We start from the raw sequence: 21,869 nt of genomic DNA, 5'->3' as shown, positions 1-21,869 counted from the left end.
GTAGGACAAGACAAAAACCCTCACATCAAGGCTGGACAAAGTGACCTAATAGGAGGAAAAGAGCCCCAGGAGGAAGGAAAAGAGTCAGAGATACCCCACTGTTTGGAGTCCTACAGAATCACCAAGCTAACAGTCATAACATACACACACAAGACCGGTGGAGATCCATGCAGTTCCCATGATTGCTGTTTCTGTGTCTGAAAGCCATGAGAGTCCTGCTTAGTTGATTCGATGGGTCATGTTCTTCTGGTGCCCTCCATTCCCTCTGACTCCTACAGTCTTTTCTTCTCCTCTTCTGTGGGGAGGTACCCAATAGAGACCTCCAATGTAGACTCCTTTTCTACATAATATGTTTGTGGGTCTCTGCACCTGCTCCCATCTACTGCTGGAGGGGGCTCCTCTGATGATGACTGGACATGGTAGCAATCCATGAATATAGCAGGAAATCATTACGGATCATTTCATCAAATTTTTTTGCTAGCTGTGTTTGGTTCTATCCTAGGTCTCTGTCCTATCATGTGTCCAGTTCCCGATCATCCAAGCAGTGTAGGGCTTGGGCTCTCTCATGGTGTGAGCCTCAAGTTGAATCAGACTTTGCTTGGCTACTCCCACAAGTTCTGTGAGCACATCTTCAGGCAGGACAAATTGTAGGTGGAGGGTTTTGTGGCTGGGTTGGTGTCCAGGTTTCTCTTTCTGTAGCCTGTAGAGTGCTTTCTAGCACCAAAGAAACAAGACTACCGGGGAGAAGGCCCCAAGCTTGCACCTGCTGGACAAATCTATGTTCAGTGAGCTGTGTGGATATTGTCCCTGGCAATGAAGCTCTGTTGCTAGTTTTCAGAGAGTGACTTTCTGTCCTACCATCCGCCTGATTTTTTCAGGAATCTCCATGGACCTCCTTGGCCAATAGCTCAACTGAGTGTAACCCAGTCCCATTGCTGAAAGCCTTGCCTGGCGACAGAAGATGGCCAGTTCAGACTCCATATCTGCCATTACTAGGAGTCCTCACTAGGATCAACCTCATAGATTCCAGAAAGTTTCCACAGGGCTAGGTTTCCACACCGTATCCCAAATGCCTCTAATTCCAGCTGTCTTTCCCTATACTCTCTCCTTCCATCTCTCCCTATACCCTACCATTTGATTTTCCTTTTTAACTGTGTCTCAAAGTTATCATTCAGTGTCCTCTGTGTGCGTGAGGCTTGGATTAGAAGAGTTAGGGGGGGGGCAGGGCAGAGTTCTGCATTTATTATATAGAGAATAATAACAGTAGAAGAGAAATGTTGGGGTACAGTCACCCAGTGATGGTTTGAGTTTCTCAGTTTTACTTGCCTCAGAGAAAGAACACTTTTTCTTTCTCTTTTAGATGTGTGTGTGTGTGTGTGTGTGTGTGTGTGTGTGTGTGTGTGTGTGTGTGTGTAACACCACATGTATGTGGATGCTCATGGAGTTCAGAAGAAGGCATTAGATCCTTTGGAACAGGAGTTATAGAGGGTTGTGTGCTGTTCAACGTGGGTTTAGGAACTGACCTTATCTTAAACGCTGAGCCATCTTTCCAGCCCAAGAGCACCTTCTCCTGACCTGTTCTGACAACATATTAATATTTGGTTCTACTGATTACTGTCACTTTCTTGTGACTTCCTCTCTCTTTTATTTCTACTCTGACCTCTGAACCTTGTCTTTTGCAAGTTATTTTCTTAATTCTGGTTCCTCCTTTCCTTTCCCTCTTGCCACCCCTCCCCTTCCCTTCTCCTCTCCTTCCCTTCCCCTCCCCTCCTTTCATCTCTTCACCTTCCTTCCCCTACTATGGTCTCTCCTCTTTCTCCTGTCCTCTTTCCTTTTTTGTCTTCTCCAAGTTTTTACCCCCACATCTCTTTCTCCCCTGTTTCCCTGCCTTGGTGATGTCAAGTTAAATGCTAGACTCATAATGTACAAGGTCAATGTCAGAGCCGGATTCAGGAGATACAAAGGCTCTTGCTTCTCCTTCACAAACTTCTACCCCTTCTACCTCATCACTTTATGGCCTTTCACCTTGGCAGTTGCAACCACCTTCTGCTTTCTCTCTTCTCTCTTCTCTTTTCTCTCTTCTCTCTCTCTCTCTCTCTCTCTCTCTCTCTCTCTCTCTCTCTCTCTCTCTCTCTCTTTGAGAAAGGGAGACATAGACTGCCCTAAGCTTTTTCTTTCTCATTAAAAAAAATCACCAAATCAGAATTGAAAATGAGAGAAAAGCATCTTTTCTGCAGTTGTGCACGATAAAGCGCTCTGTGGCAGCTTGTTCAGCGTGGGCTGGGGAGCAGAAACAAATGGAGGTCATTTTGCCTTCTGGGAGGTTATTTTTAATATCCAAGAATTTTGATGCCTGCTCATTCCCCTTGCTTTTCGCTTCAGAAACTCCTCACGGCTAAATCCATTGAGAGCTTCCACAAAACATAAATTTCACAAAAGAGTGCATAATTTATTCATAGGAGGGACCCTTGGATCTTCAGTCAAGACACAGATATTAATCATGACATAGGGACCGATGCCTTAGACATGCTCTGGCCTGTGTCACTCCCTGGATTTGCCCATCACAAGGAAATAGCAAGTGAGATTTCTGCAAAGATATGAGGGGGTGCAAATAATGCTGGGATTTACTAAAGTTCAAAGGTGACCTTTGAGAAAGATCACAGGCAAGAAGGGAGGATTGCAGTGTTCTCTTACGTATTTTCCACTAATTGTTTGGTCAGGTTGATGAGTCTTATTTAATTGGTGAGAAAACAGACCTAGGAATGTTTGGTGATTCTCTGAAAGTTAAATTGCCTCGAGAGCTGGAAATGTTGCCTGAGTCTCTTTACCATCCAAAGCCAGTTTTCTCTATAAGGTTCTAGAATTACAGATGACTCCATGGAGCAGGCTTTCCTCACAACAATGATGGGTTCTCTGTATAGAAGGTCAGCCGACTTCCATGGAAGCTCCATTGCTTCTCTTTGGGTCAGCCCTTTTTTTACTCTCAGCCTTGGTGACCAGCTATCTCTTCTCTAGTCCATATTTTTGTATTTCCTATGTAACCTGTAGCTTTTTTTTTTTTTTTGTTTGTTTGTTTCTTCTTTTACCAAGAAAAAAAAAAATGTATTTGCAGTGATCCTTGTTAGGTGTCACTGGTTTGTCCCTTTTGCTGAAGGATATTCTGCCATTGTTCTCTTTGCTTATTGCTTTTGGGGTGGAGGACATCTTAAGTTGTTTCTAGCCGTTGAAAATCATCACGCAAGACTTTTCGGGGTCTTTATTTTGTTTGGGATGGCCAGAATTGTGGCTAGATGGAAACTCCTCAGTCTCTCTCATGTTAGTGTCAGACTGTTAGCTGAATTCCTCATAAAGACACCTGGTTTACCTGTCACAATAAGCAGAAGTAGGCTTGTTTATTAGAAGTAGGGCTCTCCTTGACACCACTTGTCTTTTCCCATAATGCTGGTTTGTTGGTTACTCTGAAGCCGTAGCTCTCTGGTGGGTTCATGCAAAGTTAGACATTTTCACTTTGTTTAGATTTTACTGCTGCTATAAGGGGGAAGGGCTGACAGTTCTTTTAAAAAATCTTTCTAAGCTAAGGTCCTATTGTCCATTTAAAACCAAAGGAAAGCCACATGGAAGATAAACAAATGTAAACAGCAGTTTTTAATAGTGACGAACGACTCAAAATGCTGGCGCAGTGTCGTGCTGCTGGTAGATGGGCTTGTGAAAATAATTTCTTTGTTAATTTTTTTTTCTTAATCTCTGAACACAGAAATGTGTTTCCTAGGTGAGTACGAGTCCAATCAGGTAGAAAATGAAGATTGCCAACAAGGCATTCCCGATATTTATCATTTCCCCCATTAAACTCTGAGGACCTTCAAAAACGTCATTCCTATCTTTAGACTTACAAAATTATTTTCCAACCGCTTGCTTTCTGCTGACCTCACTGCCCACTGCACAGAGAGAGGTGGCATCAGGTGGGTTTGCCACTCTTTTTATTTTTATTTATTTTTTATTTTTGGGGGGAGTTTGCCACTCTTATCTCCATGCCTCTTGGTGGTCTTCACAATTTGTTTTAGCTAAAATATCTCTTTCCTTCTGATATAAAGTTTATCTTCTCAAAACTAAATATATTTTATGTAAAATGTAGATGCTATTGCCAACTTTGAGAAAGAAAACAAAAATTTTTCATTGAATTTAGACAAAAATCATATCACTAAATTAAAAACCATTGATGTTATTGATAATCTTTTTTCTTTCAAAGATTAATTTTTGTGGAATTAATATTATGATTTTTTTTGCTATCCAGATGATGTAGTAGGTAAAAGTGCTTACTATGCAAGCCTTGCAACCTGAATTTAATCCCTGGAATCCACCTAAATATGGAAGGAGAGAACCCACGTCATAGTGTTGACATCTGTCCTCTGCAGATACACCATGGTGCTTGCTCTCTTATCACACATACACTCTCCCCTTCCTGAAACTCTAACAATAATAATGATTAATTTTTTAAAATTAAGATGAGCTTTTAGTAGGCACTAGATAGGTGGAGACTTGAAATTTAAAGTGGTTGAAATTTAAATGAAATCTTTTACTATATATCCAATTTATTAGATGCTTAATAGTTAATTTGGAGTGTTTAGAATATTCTTACTAAAACAACTTGATATATAAATAATATATATACATATATATTTTTATATAATTTTACTCTTTTCTGTTGTCCCCATTTATTTTTGTTCTATTGTTTTACTTTCATCTGCTCATTTGATTCAGTATTGTATATGTCATAATTTTATCTTTATTATTGAATATTTAGTGAAATGCCTTATTTTATTTCTTCAGTAACTCTTTTAGGGTTTGCACTTATACATTTTCACTTTATTATCACAATCCACCATTTCATATGTGATTACAAAGCATATTTTGATATTTTTCATTCCATCTTCACTTGTACTACGAAGGACAAATTCAGCTTTGGTACTGAATTTCTCTCAGAGGTTCATTTGCACTGTAGAATTTGAGAAGGTTCACTGTTAGGCACACTGGCAATGTCAAGACACAGCACCAGGACCAGCACACTTACCTAAGAACACGACGTATGGCTAAATGAAAAATACACACAGTAGGGTAGGAAGCACGTGGAAAAACTTAAGGACCAGAGCAAATCAAAGTACAAAGTGAGTGAGTGAGTGACAGGGAGGTCAGCCTGTCTGGAAATCATCAGAAATTTAAGCAGAAAGCTAAGAACTTGAGGTGAAGGCTTGCAGAACTGGGGGTTTTAGTAACTGAGCCAGTGTGAGTAAGCTAGTGAGAGTGGGGCATGGTAGAACAGGTCAGAGGAAAATGGGCTGGACTGGAAGGAGTCATAGTGAGAATAGAACCTGCGGGAGTGTGACACAATGGGTCTGCAAACTTAAAGCAAGCACAGTATTTGCTGCAGAACGATGTGCCTTCATTTAACAAATCACTCATCTACGGCTGTGTGCCTTTGCGCAAGGACTCTGTTCCGTTTCACGTCTCTAGATAATGGTGAGCTTTCCTAAAACACTGTCACTTTAGGAAATATATATAACATCTAATCATGCTTTGTTAACGAATTCCTGAGACCGGGAAGGCAGAGCTGGGAGGCAGAGGGCTTAATAAAGGAGGGAGAAAGTAGTAACACGTCTCACAGCAAGTACCACTGCTAGGTCTAGATGGAATTTTACTTGCAAAAGAGCTACCCTCCCTCCGCACAGTCCATCTTCTTCACAACATATAGATTTACCGCTCTCGAACGTATCTCTAATTATCTCTCATGTCACAGCCTGCGTTGCTGCATTAAGCCTTAATTACTACATTAATGACCCACTCGGTGACTTCATTCTACAGTTGTGGGCAGCTGCGCGTGGGGATCCTCTGGGTGGCTGGATCCCACTCCTCCAGTATTTTCTGGCGTTCTCAGGGGTGCCGGGCTGTCATTCTTCAGTCACTCATTTATTGCCCCTCTGTGGTCAACAACACGCAGACAAAAGCTCTGTGTTGTTGCTAGTACCTTGGTAGGACTGCCTCTCCCTCTGCCCCAATCCCTATCAAGATTCAGTTACTGCCACAGCCAGCGTGGCTTCCATACCCCATTACCCGGACCATCACTGATTGCTGAGCTCAGCTCCACCATACTCAGCCCTGCAAGAATCCTGTGTCACTCCCTTCATTCTAAATGAGGACACTAATTATCATGTAGAATACAGCTTGCCCAGGGGTTTAATTACTAAAACAGAGTGCAGCCTATGTCTGCCTACCTCTGAAGGTAGCTAGCATGCTTTCAATACAGACAGTCTTTCAAGCACTATGTGCTTAAAATAATTCACTTTTTAAGATTCCCTGGTACCTACAGTGCCTGACCTATTGGCTGACATACTTACAGATGTTTTCCTAGCACTTAACGATTGCTTTTCCTTCTTTCTTCTTTTCCTTTCTTTTCTCTTTACTCTAGTCTTCTAGGACACCCACCCAACCCCGCTCTGGTGGTACAAGCACCAATCTTATTCAGGAATGTGTTCTAAGTTCTGCTTAGCATGGTTTTCCAACTGCTTTAGGTTTGACTTTTTTATACTGCCTCGGTCAAAGCAGCAGGCACTGTTATTTCTTGAAGAAAGCTTATAAGCTTGGCTTATGTGAGCATGTGCTCATGTGTGCGTGTGTGTGTGTGTGTGTGTGTGTGTGTGTGTGTGATATTTGTGTGTATTTGTGCATGTGGACATACATATGGAGGACAAATGTGTCTTCCTCGTCTCCTAGTCTCACGTCCTCGGTCTGTGTTCTTTCATCCATAGGCTTCCTTCTTCAATTGACTCTTCACTGTATTTCATTTTCTTTATTGTTTTTACATTAGTGTTTAGGATTTGAGTTAAGTTTCTCGTTCTTACTCACTTGGAGATCTCCCCAGCTCTACACGCTTGGCTTTCTCCAAGCAATAAACAATGGAGCTTGACTGATTTTTAACAAGTCACAGGTTAGTTGACTGTCTTTGGCAGTTAATGACATTGGTATTTAGTACAATATTGAGTAATAAGATATGAAAGGATGTCTGGTGAATGACTATTGGAAAACGTTTCATTTTTTCTCATTGGAAATATTCATGACAGGGAAAGCATTTCTCTTCTTCTGTCCTCAGTGTGTGCCTTCTGCAATGGAAAGGGCTAGTGCAGTCATCTCACAGTAACGCGAAGTAAGCCTATCAATGAAAGAACACAGACAAAGGCTGGGCGTTGGTGGCACACGCCTTTAATCCCAGCACTCGCAAGGCAGAGGCAGGTGGATCGCTGTGAGTTTGAAGCCAGCCTGGTCTACAAAGTGAGTCCAGGACAGCCAAGACTACACAGAGAAACCCGGTCTTGAAAAACAAACAAACAAACAAACAAAAACCCAAAACAAAACAAAACAAAAGAACACAGACCGAGGATCTGAGACTAGAAGACTGGGATAGCCTGGGCCATGTGTGGCGTTTCTATGCGACTGGCCTAATAAATTCCAAAGCTCAACTGCAACACCTTGGGAGATAATAGCAGGTATACAACTGGTAATTATTTACAAGCTGCTAAAGTTTGAGAGTGGTCAGTTCTTTCTTTTCAAATTTATTCCTCACTCTCTTTTTATTTGTGTAATAGCTTTGCCACAAGTTGAAAACCAGAAAGCTAATTGAGGAAGAGACTCTGGGAGGTAAGGCAGTAGTTTGTAGGTGGCGGGGTGTGAAGATCAGGAATGACATGTTGTTGTTACTATGCGAGTTCATTTACAGCACACGCATTTATTAGTAGATATAATCTCATTTTCTGGTCTTTTTTATTCTCATGAGTATAAAAATCTATGAGAAATGATGATGAAATTCTCTGCAGACATCAAAAGTGCATGAAAGTAGGCACACTGCTTAGACAGGTACACTATTTTTTTTTTTTTTTGAGAGTTTTTCTTTTCTTTTTCAAGAGAAACAGTTAAAGAGTTGATTTATTTTTACCCATACTGATAAATTCCACATATGAACTTGAATTATGGAATTCTACTGGAAAATATAATCAAGGACATATGATACCCCCCTTTTTTTTGAGACAGGGTTTCTCTGAGTAGCTTTCAACTGAAACTTAGAGATCCTCTTCCCTCTGCCTTCCAAGTGCTGGGACTCAAGGCATGTTCCACCATGCCTGGCTGACATATGATACCTTATCAATGGTTTCGTCAAATCTTGCAGTCGTGTCTGAGGTTACATATGAAATAACAATGGCTAGGGACCGGAGAGATGGCTTAATGCTTAAGAGTATATATTACTCTTGAAGATGACCTGATTTTGGCTCTCAGTGCCTGCAGCAGGTGGTTCACAACTGCCTGTAGCTCTCACTTCATAGGGAGCTGGCACCCTTTTCTGGACTCACAGGCACCTGAACTCACATGTGCATATACCATTAGCTCCCTCCCCACCATACACAGGTAATTTAAAATATATACAAAATAACTAGTCCTTTAATGTGGTTTATCTTTCTGCACAGTACATCATCTCCAATCACTTTTTTGTCTTTCACCATGGTCTTTAGGGTCTAGCTCCTTTTGAGGAAAGTTAGAGAAAGAACCTACCCAAGAGTACACCTTTCCTCTTTGCCTCTGAAATTATGTCTGTTTTGTTTCTATCTGGTCAGATATTGAGTCTACTGGCAAGCTAGAAAATAATCAGATAAATTGCCTGATCCCAGTGCTGGTCATAAGACCTCAGCTTTAGACTCAGGGATGTCTTTGCTGGGCTGCGTACCCACGGAGCATTAGATAAATTAGTTTTATTATTTTTAAAGTGATTTAATCAAGGTCTAATTGAGTTCCTTCCTTCCTTCCCTCCTTCCCTCCCTCCTTCCTTCTTTCTTTCCTCCTTCTATTTTTTTTTCCTTTTATAAACTACAGCATCCCTGCTCTGTGTTACCTGTGAACAAAGGGAATCATTGTAAACTCAAACTTGCTTGTCATATTGTTTGCTCTCCATATATTGCAAGGCTCTGGTCCTTCAACAAATAAGGCTCAGGCATTGATAGTCAAGCTAGCGTCTGGATCCCTGGGGCTGGTAAAGCTCTGTGTTCCACATGGACATATGGCACTGTACTTGTTATGCTTAAACGTCTACCAGCTGTGTTTATTAGCCTTGTTGCACACCAACTTGTTATGGATAGCTATGCCAGGGACTGTTGAGATGGGTGAGAGATACTGAACAAATGCACAGATGCCATCTGTGGATCTGCCGGGGATGATGAAACAGGGGCATGCCTTTCCTGCTGGGTATTTTTGAGCTCACATACTGACTTTGGAAGTGGCACCAGATCGGCATTTCTCTCTGACCTCCTCCTCATTGACTTATAGCCTCCTGTCAAGTGACGACTCCGGGAGATTAAATTATGTTTTCTAGAGAACTAAGTCTTCACTGACACACTTGAGAGGTTTTTATGTCACACCCATATTCTGGATGTCTCCCATAAAAATCAGTTCTGCATTTTTGGGTTTCTCTTATTTATTGTCGGAGCTTCCATTGGCTGTAAGGGTTCCACTGTCAAGGTCAGACAAGAACAGTAAGATTTGTGTTCTTAAGGACTGTACGAACTTGCTTACCTGTCGGACAAAGAGAGATCAAGATGAAAGAAAAGAGAAATTCTGAGAGATAAGAAAATGTGTCTTGGCAGAAAATGCTGGGGAGGAATTTTCTCTTTCAGTGTTAGCCAACAGTGGGTCTACATCCGTTTCCTTTTCTTTATTATGCACCTGCTGTTGGACTTTGTGAGGCTAGGCAAGTGTGTATACAGACTCCAAGCATCTAAAGGTTAAGGAAGCACTAACATGTTAAAGTTTTTAACAGTCTGGAAGCAGGAAATTTCCCCATTTGTTTTTGTTTTATTATTTTTTTGTTTTGTTTTGGTTTTTGTTTTTCTGCAACTGTCTCTGAAGCTCCCTTCTGTTCTGTTACTGAGACATGCTGATAATGCCACAAAGACAAAATAAGGGAATGGCTGTGAAGGAAGGAAGCTGTTTGCATCATCCTTCAAACCAACTTCTGTGCAGGAATCTAAATGGACAGAGCATTAGAGGCACACATTACCATAGTTGTGTTCATTGGACTGTACAATGACACCATGGACTTTGGGTCTTGGTGATTCTGGCTCATCTCCTCCTTTTGCATGTAGGGAAGTGAAAATGAAATCTATGATATGATTGTTTAAGACCACCTGAAATGGTAGCTCCAGAATCACTGTGCCCCAAGGGAATAGGCGTGCAGATCTTGGAGTTAAATTCTCAGATACAAAATATTTCCACCACTCAGTGGTTATGTGCCCTGGAGTCCACTGCTGAGGGTCTCTAGGACTCACTTTCCTTCTATGTAAGATGGGCATTGTGTACTTTCTGGTTTCCATAACTCCTTCTCTGAGGTGAGTGTACACAGTGACATATGTAGGAAGTATTAATATATGTGATAGAAATAAGTTACACTTAGCCATACCTAGTAGCTGATCAGCCAGGTAGGTGCTAATTATGAATATTGCATATTTAGTCAAATTCAGATAACAGCAAACACAGTGCAAGGTCATAGAGAGCACACGCCATCATTGTTGACTGTCAAAACTTATGATCTGGTCCAGAAGTCAAAGCATGATGCCCAAATAACTAAATAGCCACAGAAGGCAAAACTCTAAGCTGGCCATCTGTAGTTGTAAACAGGTGAATAGTTAAATAAGTATATAGGTAAATAAGGAAATTTAGAATACTATAACTGTAGGATTGTGAACAATCCCTCAGGAAAAAGCACAAGGAAACACACACACACACACACACACACACACACACACACACACACACCATGGAAAAAAATTCAGATTTCAATACTTACTGATAACTTATAGTGAGAGATTCAAGTAGTGTTCTGTGTTTCTATATGTCTTTTCCCTTTGTTTCCATGTGAAGGTAACTGTGAAGGAGAGAAAGGCTACCTACAACCACTTCTCAGAGGCCTTTTTATCCACTGCGGCTTAGACTGTGAAGAGCATGGGATGTCTCAGATGTGAAGCAACTAGTTGATAGGGCGATCTAATTTTAGTTGTCGAATGCATAGTCATCTATCTGAGTCAAGATCACAGGAGCTGTCATATGACAGGTACCTGGAGGGCAAAAAAAAAAAAAAAAAAAAAAAAAAAAAAAAAGTTTTTCAGCCAAAGGCAGAGAAGCACCTGCAATTCACACTGTTAGAGAGACACTCAGACACAAACAGTTACTGTATGATTGTCTTCATAAGTTCCCTGTCTTCAAGGAGTCATTAACCATGTTGGCCTGAGCTGGCTTTAATCTGGTACTTTATTCTCACCAATTTTCTCATAGGCAAAACAGCCTATGATTATTTTAAGTACTTTCCCTGAAATCAACAGGAGGTGATCATGTTTTCACTTATCTACCTACCCACAATTACACAATTACATTCCTGATACAACTTTCTAGACCTCTTCATGCTCATGTTTTTTAGAGTGAATTATTTATACTATGTGGTATAGAGTGGGTTTTCCATTTGGGTGAAATAAATAGCTAGACATTTCGCCAAATAACATAGCAACTTCTTCCTATATATTTTAATTAAATTGTGTGCATGAGAGAGAGAGCACACATGTGTATATTAGCATATGGAAGTCAGAGGACAATCTGCAGGAGTTGGTTCTCCTCTCCCACCTCTTCAAGGCAGAATCTCTTTTGTTTCTGCTGCTGCACTGCAAGCTCCATGCTAGCTGCCCCTCACATTTCTATAAGACTCTTGTACCTTCTGCTCTTATTTCACAATAGTAGGAGTTCTGCGATTACAGGACTGCAACCAGACCTTTATGCATGGTTATGAAGACTGAACTCAGGTTGTCAAGCATGCCTGGATAGCATCTTTAGCCACTGAGCCACATCTGCGACTCCTAAGATAGAATTTCTAACAATTGATAGAGAAATGAGGGATGGACTTCTGGAATAACAGATCTCAGGGAACTCACTGAATAAAAATGCTGCCAAGTCAGAAAAAGCAAACATTTCAGAGATTTGACACCATCCAAAGTCATAGAACAAACTAAGACAGTGGGTTTCAACCTCCCTAATGATGTGAGGAACTTTAGTGCAGTTCCTGATGCTGTGGCGACCTCCAACCATAAGATTATTTCATTACTACTTCATAACTGTCATTTTGCTATGGTTGTTAATTGTAATGTAAATATCTGATATTCAGAATATGTGATATGTGACCCCCTCAAAGGGGTCTTGACCCACAGGTTGAGAACCACAGAAAAGGGAAACTACTGGGGCTCGGTAAGATGTGGTCTCGGAGATTTATAGTTGGAGGCACTTCTCTTCCACCTCTATTCTAATTTAGCAGAGTGAAAGCCAGACATGGGCATCATTGCACAAAATGGAAAGCTCTGACTGCTTTGGGAATGTTGTCAAAAATATCATCCCTACAGCAATGCAGCATTTTGCCTGAACTTGAAAAACCTCAGGGAGAGCTTTAGTCTCAGAATGTAGTGGTGTGTGTGTGTGTGTGTGTGTGTGTGTGTGTGTGTGTGTGTGTGTGTGTGTGTGTTTAGTAGGAAGCCCCATGTGTGCATGTGCATGTGGGAAAGTGTGCACATGTTTGTGTGTGTGTGTTTGGTTAGGGAAAAAAACTACCTCAAGGCATTATTGAAGAGTAGCAAACAACCTTCAGTGTCTCAGCTGCCTGGAGCTGTGATTTCAGTTGGGCAAACCAGAACTTGGCTGGGTAATTGAAGAGGAAATGCTGGAAAACTGGACAGCTACAGGGCTTTGAGAAATTCAAACATGTTCCTGGAGATCTAAGAGGCTTGACTTGTGCAAACTTGAGCAAATGTGCAGGAAAGGCCTGAGAAAGGAGAAAGCTGACCTTAAGCTAGTGGAAAGGCAAAGGAAAGGATGTGTTTGAAGTTGTCCGATGTTTGGAGGATGATCTTACGCTATGGGTAGCTAGCTGGCTATACATTGGAGAAGGACCACGCTTGTTGATATTATCTGGCATGCAATGCTCCTTGTGCGTCATTGGAGTCGTACACAGTGCCTGCAAGTGACAGTGAAGGTTAAAGGAATGCATCTCTTGGCCACAGTATGTAGATCTCAGAGAAGATGAGATAGAGCCCTGGTCTAAGTAGATATGAAGAAACAAGATCAATTAGCTATCTTGGTAGGAATGGCGATATTTGAATGAAATACTTGTAGCTCCTCCCACACAGTTTGGCTATCAGACTATTAAGACAATCCACCCAAAGGAGTTGGAGTTTTCCCAGTAATTTTCCACTGGGAGAAGAGAAAGTCTAGAGACCTTGGTGCCAGCAAGCGGAGGAGCTTGATTCCTGGAGAGATTTCACACAGTTCTGATAACTTAGTACACTATCTTGCAAGAGAGATTGGGGCCTCAGACAATGATGATGGGCAGGACAACAAATGCTTTCATCAGAATTTCTTAGTCATTCATAATTCTGGCTCTCTATTTGAACCTAAAGTTCATGTTAGGACCCCAAAGATCGACTTGGGGAATAGACATTGAACCTTTTTCTCTCATTCCCCATGTGGACACCTTGAATTGAACACAAGCCCTTTTTCTGTTTTTCACTATATCCTTGTGTGTGTCTTTAATCGGCTTATTGAAGATCAGTCCATGGCGGTTAGGGCGCAGGCGCTCTCTCTAATTACTCTAGTAACAATGAGACACAGGTAAGAAGACCATTAATATAATTCCTGATTGTTTTGTGGTTCTTGCTGTATATAGTTTATTTTATGTATTTGTAATAATTTAAATGTATATGTAAGATATTTAAAAGGAAGGTCAGAGAAATAAGTGTTGCTGAGAAATAAATGCTTAGCAGGCATGAGATATTTCAGAATAATTTATGTTGCTCCCTTTGACTCTCAGCCTACTGAACCAGTGGCCTCCCAGATTGAATTTCATGCTGGGAGAAGAGAAAGCCTAATACACTGACCAACCAGAAAAGAAACATGTCTCCATGGAATATTTACAACTTGCTAGACCACCTTGCAGAAGAGATAATGATGGCCCAATGACAGACAGGCAGAACCACACCCTGACCAGGACTTCTCAACTATGTGTAACTCTGGTCTACATACACTTTAATCTTTCCTCAGAACCCTGAAGAACTGAGTGGTGCCAGACACCCTGGATCTCTTTGTTTCTGCCCAGTGTGGCCACATTAAGTAGATCTCTTTCTTCTGTTTTCCACTATTAATTCGGCTGTTTGGTGACAGATGGTCTAATCTTGCTTAGAGCACAGGCTGTGACTCTAAGTCTGGTAAATGAGAAAAGAACCAGTGAGAGTTCCTCAGTTGTCAGTGAACCAAACTTGTATAATCCAAAGACTGTGAAGCCTTGGTGTTTAGGATCATGGGTAATCTACCATGGGTCACACGGCTGGGAAAAAAGTGGACTCAAATTCTCTAGGAGCCGTTGGCTGCCAATAGTTTCCCTGTTGAGTGTGAAGTCTTGGCCCCTTCCCTCTTCACGCTGGAGCATTTACTGGCTTGATATTGTCCAGGTCTTGAGCCTGATTTGCATGCAAAGGAGCTGTTCAATCCAGAAGACATTATTTCACGGCAATCATTTTTGAGCTCTAGTTTTTATACGTTGATGCCTCACAGCTAGTCAGTGTGAAGGGAATAAGTGATGTGCAGTCATAGATCGGACATTTATACCATACCTCCCCAAACGCACATCTCAGATGAAAGGGTGGAAATTGGAAATTACTTTTTATGTGTTTAATTCATTTCATCAAACATAATATCTTCCCAGTCTCTTAGGTTGTTGATGAATGGCCTTTTAATTTCTTTTTAAAAGAGTAAACAATGTTCATACAAACAGTGCATAAGGATGCACTTTTCTTCATATCCTTGTTAAGACATACTACTTTTCATCTTTTTGATAATGGCCATGTGTGTGTGATGCATATGTGTGTGTGTATGTGTTGTGTGTGACCAAGTCCATGGGCCAATCTGTACTGAATGTGGGGCTCAGAGGAAGACATAGGGCACCCTACCCTTATCACTCTTCAACTTGTTCTTTTGAGACAGGGAAGCAGGTTAGGCTAGATTTTCAACTCACGCTCCACTTCTCCAAATCCAGTCCCACAGTCTCATTCCCAGCTCTGTAGCAGACCAGCTGCTCCAGCTTTTCTTCTCCCCATACTAATATCTCTAACGGATCGCACAGATCTTCCCCTCCAAACTCCCTCCACCTCAACTCATTGTTTTATCCCAGCTCCCAATTACAGCAGGCATTCCCAAGGAACAAACAGGCCATTGGGGCTTGGGAAGCAGTCAGGCTGGTTGCAGATCTTTCTCTCTTCCCAGCCTCCAAATGCAACCACACAGTCCCATTCCCAGCTCTGTAGCAGAGCATATGCCGTAGCATCCCCCAACCCCCCAACCCATACCATGCAGATCTTTTCCTCCAAACTTCCCCCCTACTCATTTTGTTTTCCCAGCCCACAACTCCAGAAGACTTTCCCTAGGAACCTGAGAGCCAAGCCTTCTAGAAAAGCAAGTATGCCAGCAAAGCAGATAGGCTAGTTTCGGGCATTTACCACCCCTTGTTTCCTCCATAGCCAATTCCCTAGTCTCGTTTCCAGCTCTGTAGCAAACTACCTATGGTGGCCTCACCCCTCTCTCTCTGCCCACAAGGAATAAATAATCCCAGACCAGCAAACCAAAAAAGAGGAACTATACAAATCACCACAGCAATGACTGCAGCCATTACCACAACCATAGCCATGACCATCATCACTACCACCACCACCACCACCACCACCACCACCACCACCACCACCACCACCACAATAATAATAATAATAATAATAATAATAATAATAATGATAACAACAACAACAACAACAATAACAACAACAGTAAAATACAGGAAGCAACAAATGCCACTCATTGACATCTCTCAATATCAATGGTCTCAATTCCACAATAAAAAGACACAGACCAAGAGAATGGATGAGAAAACAGGATTCATTCTTCTGTTGCATCCAAGATACACACCTTAACATCAGCAACAGATATCACATCAGGATAGAAGGATGGGAAAATATATTCCAAACGATGAACCTAAGAAGCAAGCTGGCACTGCCATTTTAATATTTGACAAAATAGACTTCAAACCAAAGTTAATCACAAGAGATAGAGAATGACAGTATATTGTTACCAAAGGAAAAATTCACTAAAAGAGTATTGCAATAGTTAACATTCATGCATGAAACACAAGGGTACCCAAGCTTGCGAAAGAAACGCTACTACAGCTTAAATCATATATTGACCCTGCCACAATAATAGTGGGAGACTTTAAAATTCCATTCTTGTCAATAGGTAATAAAGACAAAAACTTACCAGAGAAAATCTGCAGCTAAATGACATTATAAGTCAAATAGAACCAACAAATATCTACAGAACATTTCATGTAAACACAAAATAATATGCTTTCTTTTCAGCATTTCATGGAACATTCTCTGAAATTGACCACATGGTTGGACACAAAGCAAGTCTCAACAGATACAAGAACATTGAAATAACACACTGCATCTTACCTGACCACATTGTAATAAAGCTGAATATCAACAACAGGAACAACAGAGCTTGCTCATGGAAACCAAGTAACTCTTTACTGAATAAAAAAAGAGTTAAGGCAGAAGTGAAGAAAGAAATGAAATACTTTCTAAAATTGAATGCAAATCAACACATAGCATATCCAAACTTAGGAGACACAACAAAGGTGGTTCTTAGAGGCAATTTCATAGCACTACGTGCCTACATTAAAAAAATTGTTGAGATCTTATATTAGAAATTTAACAGCACACCTGAAAGATTTAGAACAATAACAGTAACGAATAGAAATCACATCAAGAAATAATCAAACTCTTGGCTGAAATCAGTAAAACAACAACAATACAAAGAATCAATGAAACAAAGAGTTGATTCTTTGAGAAAATCAGTAGGATTGACAAACCCTTATCCAAATTAACTAAAAGGCAGAGATAATATCTGTCCAAAATAATAAAATTAGATATAAAGAAGGGGACAAAACAACAGATACCAAGGAAATTGAGAGACTCATAAGGACATACTTTAAAAAGTTCTACTCCACCAGATTGTAAACTTAAAAGAAGTGGATAATCTTTTTTATAGGTACCACTTACCAAAGATCAGATAAGCAATTTAAACAGACTTATAACACCTAGTGAAATAGAAACAGTTATTAAAAGTCTCCCAACCAAAAAGAGCCCAGGGCTAGATGGTTTTAGTGTAGATTTCTATCAAAATTTCAAAGAAGAGTTAATGACAATATTCCTCAAATTATTTCACAAAATAGAAACAAAAAGAATATTGCCCAATTCATTTTATGGGGTCATAGTTACTCTGATACCCAAACCATGTAAAAAACCAACAAAAAAGAGAATTACAGACTAGTTTCCCTCATAAACATAGATGCAAAAATTCTCAACAAAACAATTGCAAACTGAATCCAAGAACACATCAAAAGATCACCCACCATGATCAAGTAAGAATCATCCCAGATAGTTCAACATATGGAAATCAAGAAATGTAATCTACCACATAAACAAAGGAAAAATGTGATCATCTCATTAGATACAGAAAAGATCTTTATCAACTTAAAACACATATCAAGACCTAAAAACATCTTAACCCCTAAGCAACTAAGCTTAATTGTAAAACGAAACTTCCTGGTTTTCAAACCCATCAGAGACTTGAGAAGGAACAAAATTAATTACCTGAGTAGACAGGGAGTGCAGCTGAGCAGCTCCCAAAATGAGAAAATGTCAGAGACAGTTTGCTACTTGATCAGTCACCCAAAACTATAACGTTGGAGCATCATCTTGAGCCTTCTGCCCAAAATCTATGACAGACATATTTGTGAGGCAGGAACTATTGTGGACTTGCTTACCCCGTCTTGGCAGTTTGGCCTTCAATTCTGCCTGCATCCAAGCTTGCCCATTTTTAGGCAGAATTTGGTCTTTGGTCGAAACGAGTACATTTTACCCAGTGGCTGGTTTGCCACATTTGAAGCCATCTCCATAAGGAGGTTCGTGATGCTCATTATCTTCTTTGAGGTAGGCTGGGTGTTGCCAGGAGTTAATATGTCTTATTGTCAAATAATCTTTAGAATAATAAAAACCATCTTTAAATGCCATATTCTGTAGGTGTTTGAGTTTTATAGATGTTTTAAGTTGATAAAGATGAGATATGATAGATATTGATTTACATTCTGAGTTTTAGATCCATCAAGATCAAGATCAAGGTTGCCAAATACAAATAGTCAAAACACTAGGAAGGTAACATTTATATTATTCCTGATTGTTTTGTGGTTATTCTTGCTGGAGTTAATTGTATATATGTATAATAATATGTGTATATGTGAAAAAAGAAAAATAAAAAATAAGAAAATGAAAAAGACTTTAACAAAATTCAACACATCTTCATGATAAAAGTCCTGGAGAGATTAGGGACACAAGGAACATATCCCAACATAACAAAGACAGTTTATAGCAAGCCAGTAGCAAACATCCAGTTAAATGGAGAGAGACTCAAAGCAATTCTACTAAAATCAGGAACAAGACAAGTTTTCCACTCTCTCCATACCTATTCAATATAGTGCTTGAAGTCTTAGCTAGAGAAATAAAGCTACTGAAGGTGATCAATGGGAAACAAACAAAGGAAGAAGTCACAGTATCTTATTTTGAAGATGAGATGATAGTATACATAAGCGACCCTTATGTATTTATACTGGGAAACTCTTATTGCTGATAAACACTTTCAGCAAAGTATCTAGATGCAAAATTAACTCACAAAAATTAGTAGTTCTTCTATATACAACTAGCCAATAGACTGAGTAAGATATCAGAGAAACAACACCTTTAACAATAATATATATATATATATATTTTTTTTTTCAAATTATTTATATGCTTGCTGAGTCTCAGCATCTGATTGGATCAGCTGCTGGCTGGGACCTCTCAAAGGATGGTTAGGCTCCTGTCTGTAAATACAGCAGACTATCCTTAATGTTGTCAGGGGTTGGCTGTCTCCCAATAGGATAGGTCCCAGGTTATACCAGCCATTGGCTGGACATTCCCTAAGTCTGTATCTTTATCTTTTCATATCTTATAGGCAGGGTAAATTTTGGTTTGAAGATTTTATGGTAGATTGGGGTTCCCCTCCCACCACTATAAGTCTATCTGGCTAGAAGGTGGCCTCCTCAGTATCAGTGTCCCTCATTGCCAGGAGGCTCAGCAAGAGACATCCCCATATCCTCCCTCTAGCCTACCCTGTCACAGGTCTCCAGCTTGTCTCAGTGATGCCCCTGCCATCAGTTTCCCATTTCTCTCCAAGCCCTCTAACTTCCCCCTCTTCATGCTCTCCACATCTGATCACCCCATCTCATTTCCCTCCCCAAACCCTCTCCTATCTACTTCCCACTCTACTTCCTCTTCTACTGTCTACTTAACTTCCCCATCTGAGTGAGATTCAAGCAACTCTACATCTGACAAAGGGCTAATATCCAAAATATATAAATAACTTAAGAAATCAAACACCACCAAACCAAATAACAGAATTTAAAAAGGGGAGGGGCACAGAGATAAATAGAGAATTCTCAACAGAGCAATCTCAAATGGCTGAAAAGCACTTAAGGAAATGCTCAATGTCCTTAGTCATCAAGGAAGTACAAATCAAAACAACTCTGTCAGAATGGCTAATATCAAAAACTCAAGTGACAACACATGCCGGTAAGAATGAGGAGAAAAGGGAACAGTCCTCCATAGCTGGTGGGAGTGCAAACTTGTACAACCATTTTGGAAATCAATCTGGAACTTTCTCAGAAAATTGGAAATATTATTAGCTCAAGACCCAGCTATAACACATCTGGGCATATACCCCAAAGATGCTTTACCATACCACAAAGACATTTGCTCAAATATGTTCATAGCAGCTTTATTTATAATAGCCAGAATCTAGAAAGAACCTAGATGCCCCTCAACTGAAGAATGGATAAAGAAACTGTGGCCCATTTACACAATGGAATACTACTCAGTTATTGAAAACAAGGAAATTATGAAATCTGCAGGCAAATGGTTGGCATGAGACAAGATCATCCTGAATGAGGCAATCCAAACCCAGAAAGACACACATGGTATGTACTCACTTATAAGTGGACATTAGCTATATAGTAAAGGATAATACTACAATCCACAGAGGCCAAGAAGCTAAGTAGCAAGGAGGGCCCAAAGAAAAAGGTGGTTGCACACACCTTTAATCCCAGCACTTGGGAGGAAGAGACAGGCATGTCTTTGTGAGTTTGAGGCCAGTTTGAGGTCTACAGTGTGAGTTCCAGGACAACCAGGGCTAAAACAGAGAAACTCTGTCTTGAAAAAACAAAACACAAACCCAAACAAAACACTTAAGGCAAGAGTTATCCTCTTAAAAATCATATTTTGTTTTGAGATAGGAAACATGGTCTCATGTATTTCAGGTCTGTTGTGTAGCTGAGCAAGACTTTGAACCTCTGATTGTTTTGTTTCTACATGCTGAGTGCTGGGATTGCAGATGCATGCTAACATATATGCTTCTATGGGGTGGAAGTGCAAACCCAGGGCTTCATGAATTTTAGACAAATAACCCTACAAACTGAGATGCATTCCCAGCTACTCCAGGAATGATCTTCCTTGCTCATGGATCGGGAGAATTAACATAGTAAAAATGGCCATCCTACCAAAAGCCATCTACAGATTCAATGCAATCCCTATCAAAATACCTACACAATTTTTTAAAGACATTGAAAGTTCAATTCTCAACTTCATATGGAAAAACAAAAAACCCAGAATAGCTAAAACAATCTTGTACAATAAAAGGTGCTCTGGAGGAATCTCCATATCTGATCTCAAACTGTACTATAAAGCAATAGTAATTAAAACAGGCTGGTTGATCAGTGGAATTGAATCGAAGACCCAGATATGAATCCACACACATATGGTCACTTGATTTTTGACAAAGAAGCCAAATCCATTCAATGGAAAAAGGATAGCATCTTCAACAAATGGTGCTGGTCTAACTGGAGGTCTATGTGTAAAAAAATGCAACTGGACCCATATTTGTCACCTTGCCCAAAACTCAAATCCAAGTGGATTAAAGACCTCAACATAAAACCAGAGACACTAAGCCACTTAGAAGAAAAATGGGGAAGAGCCTGGAACATATTGGCACAGGAGACAACTTCCTGAACAGAATACCAACGGCTCAGGCCTTAATGTCAACCACTAATAAATGGGACCTCATGAGGCTGAGAAGCTTCTGTAAGGCAGGAGACACTGTCAAGAGAACAAAGCGACAGCCTCCAGACTGGGAAAAGATCTTCACCAATCCTAATGAATTCTTGTTTTGTTTTGTTTTGTTTTTTTGGAAAATCAAGTATTTCATACTTACATTTATTTATTTTTAATCTTTTTACATCTTTGTTATTAATTTATTCATATTAATTCTTAAGTGTATGGTGCATTATACTTATTCTGTTGGTGGAGATTTTTCAGAAACAGGATCTCACTATGTAGTTTAGGCTGTTCTGGAACTCACTAGGTAGACTAGGCTGGGGCCTCAGACTCACAGAGATCTATTTGCTTCTATCTCCTGAGTGCTGGGAATAAAGGCATGTCCCACCATATCTGGTATTAATGCATTATTCTTGACTGTAGATAGAGTATGGTCTAGAAAGTTCTGAGTATTTATTGACCTTTCTCTAGTAACACTTTATCCACTCCCCACCCCCACCATGC

Source organism: Acomys russatus, chromosome 18, assembly GCF_903995435.1.
Source record: "Acomys russatus chromosome 18, mAcoRus1.1, whole genome shotgun sequence".
In the NCBI taxonomy this organism is placed as follows: Eukaryota; Metazoa; Chordata; class Mammalia; order Rodentia; family Muridae; genus Acomys; species Acomys russatus.
The sequence above is the reverse complement of the archived record's forward strand: the minus strand, read 5'-3'. Positions refer to the sequence as shown.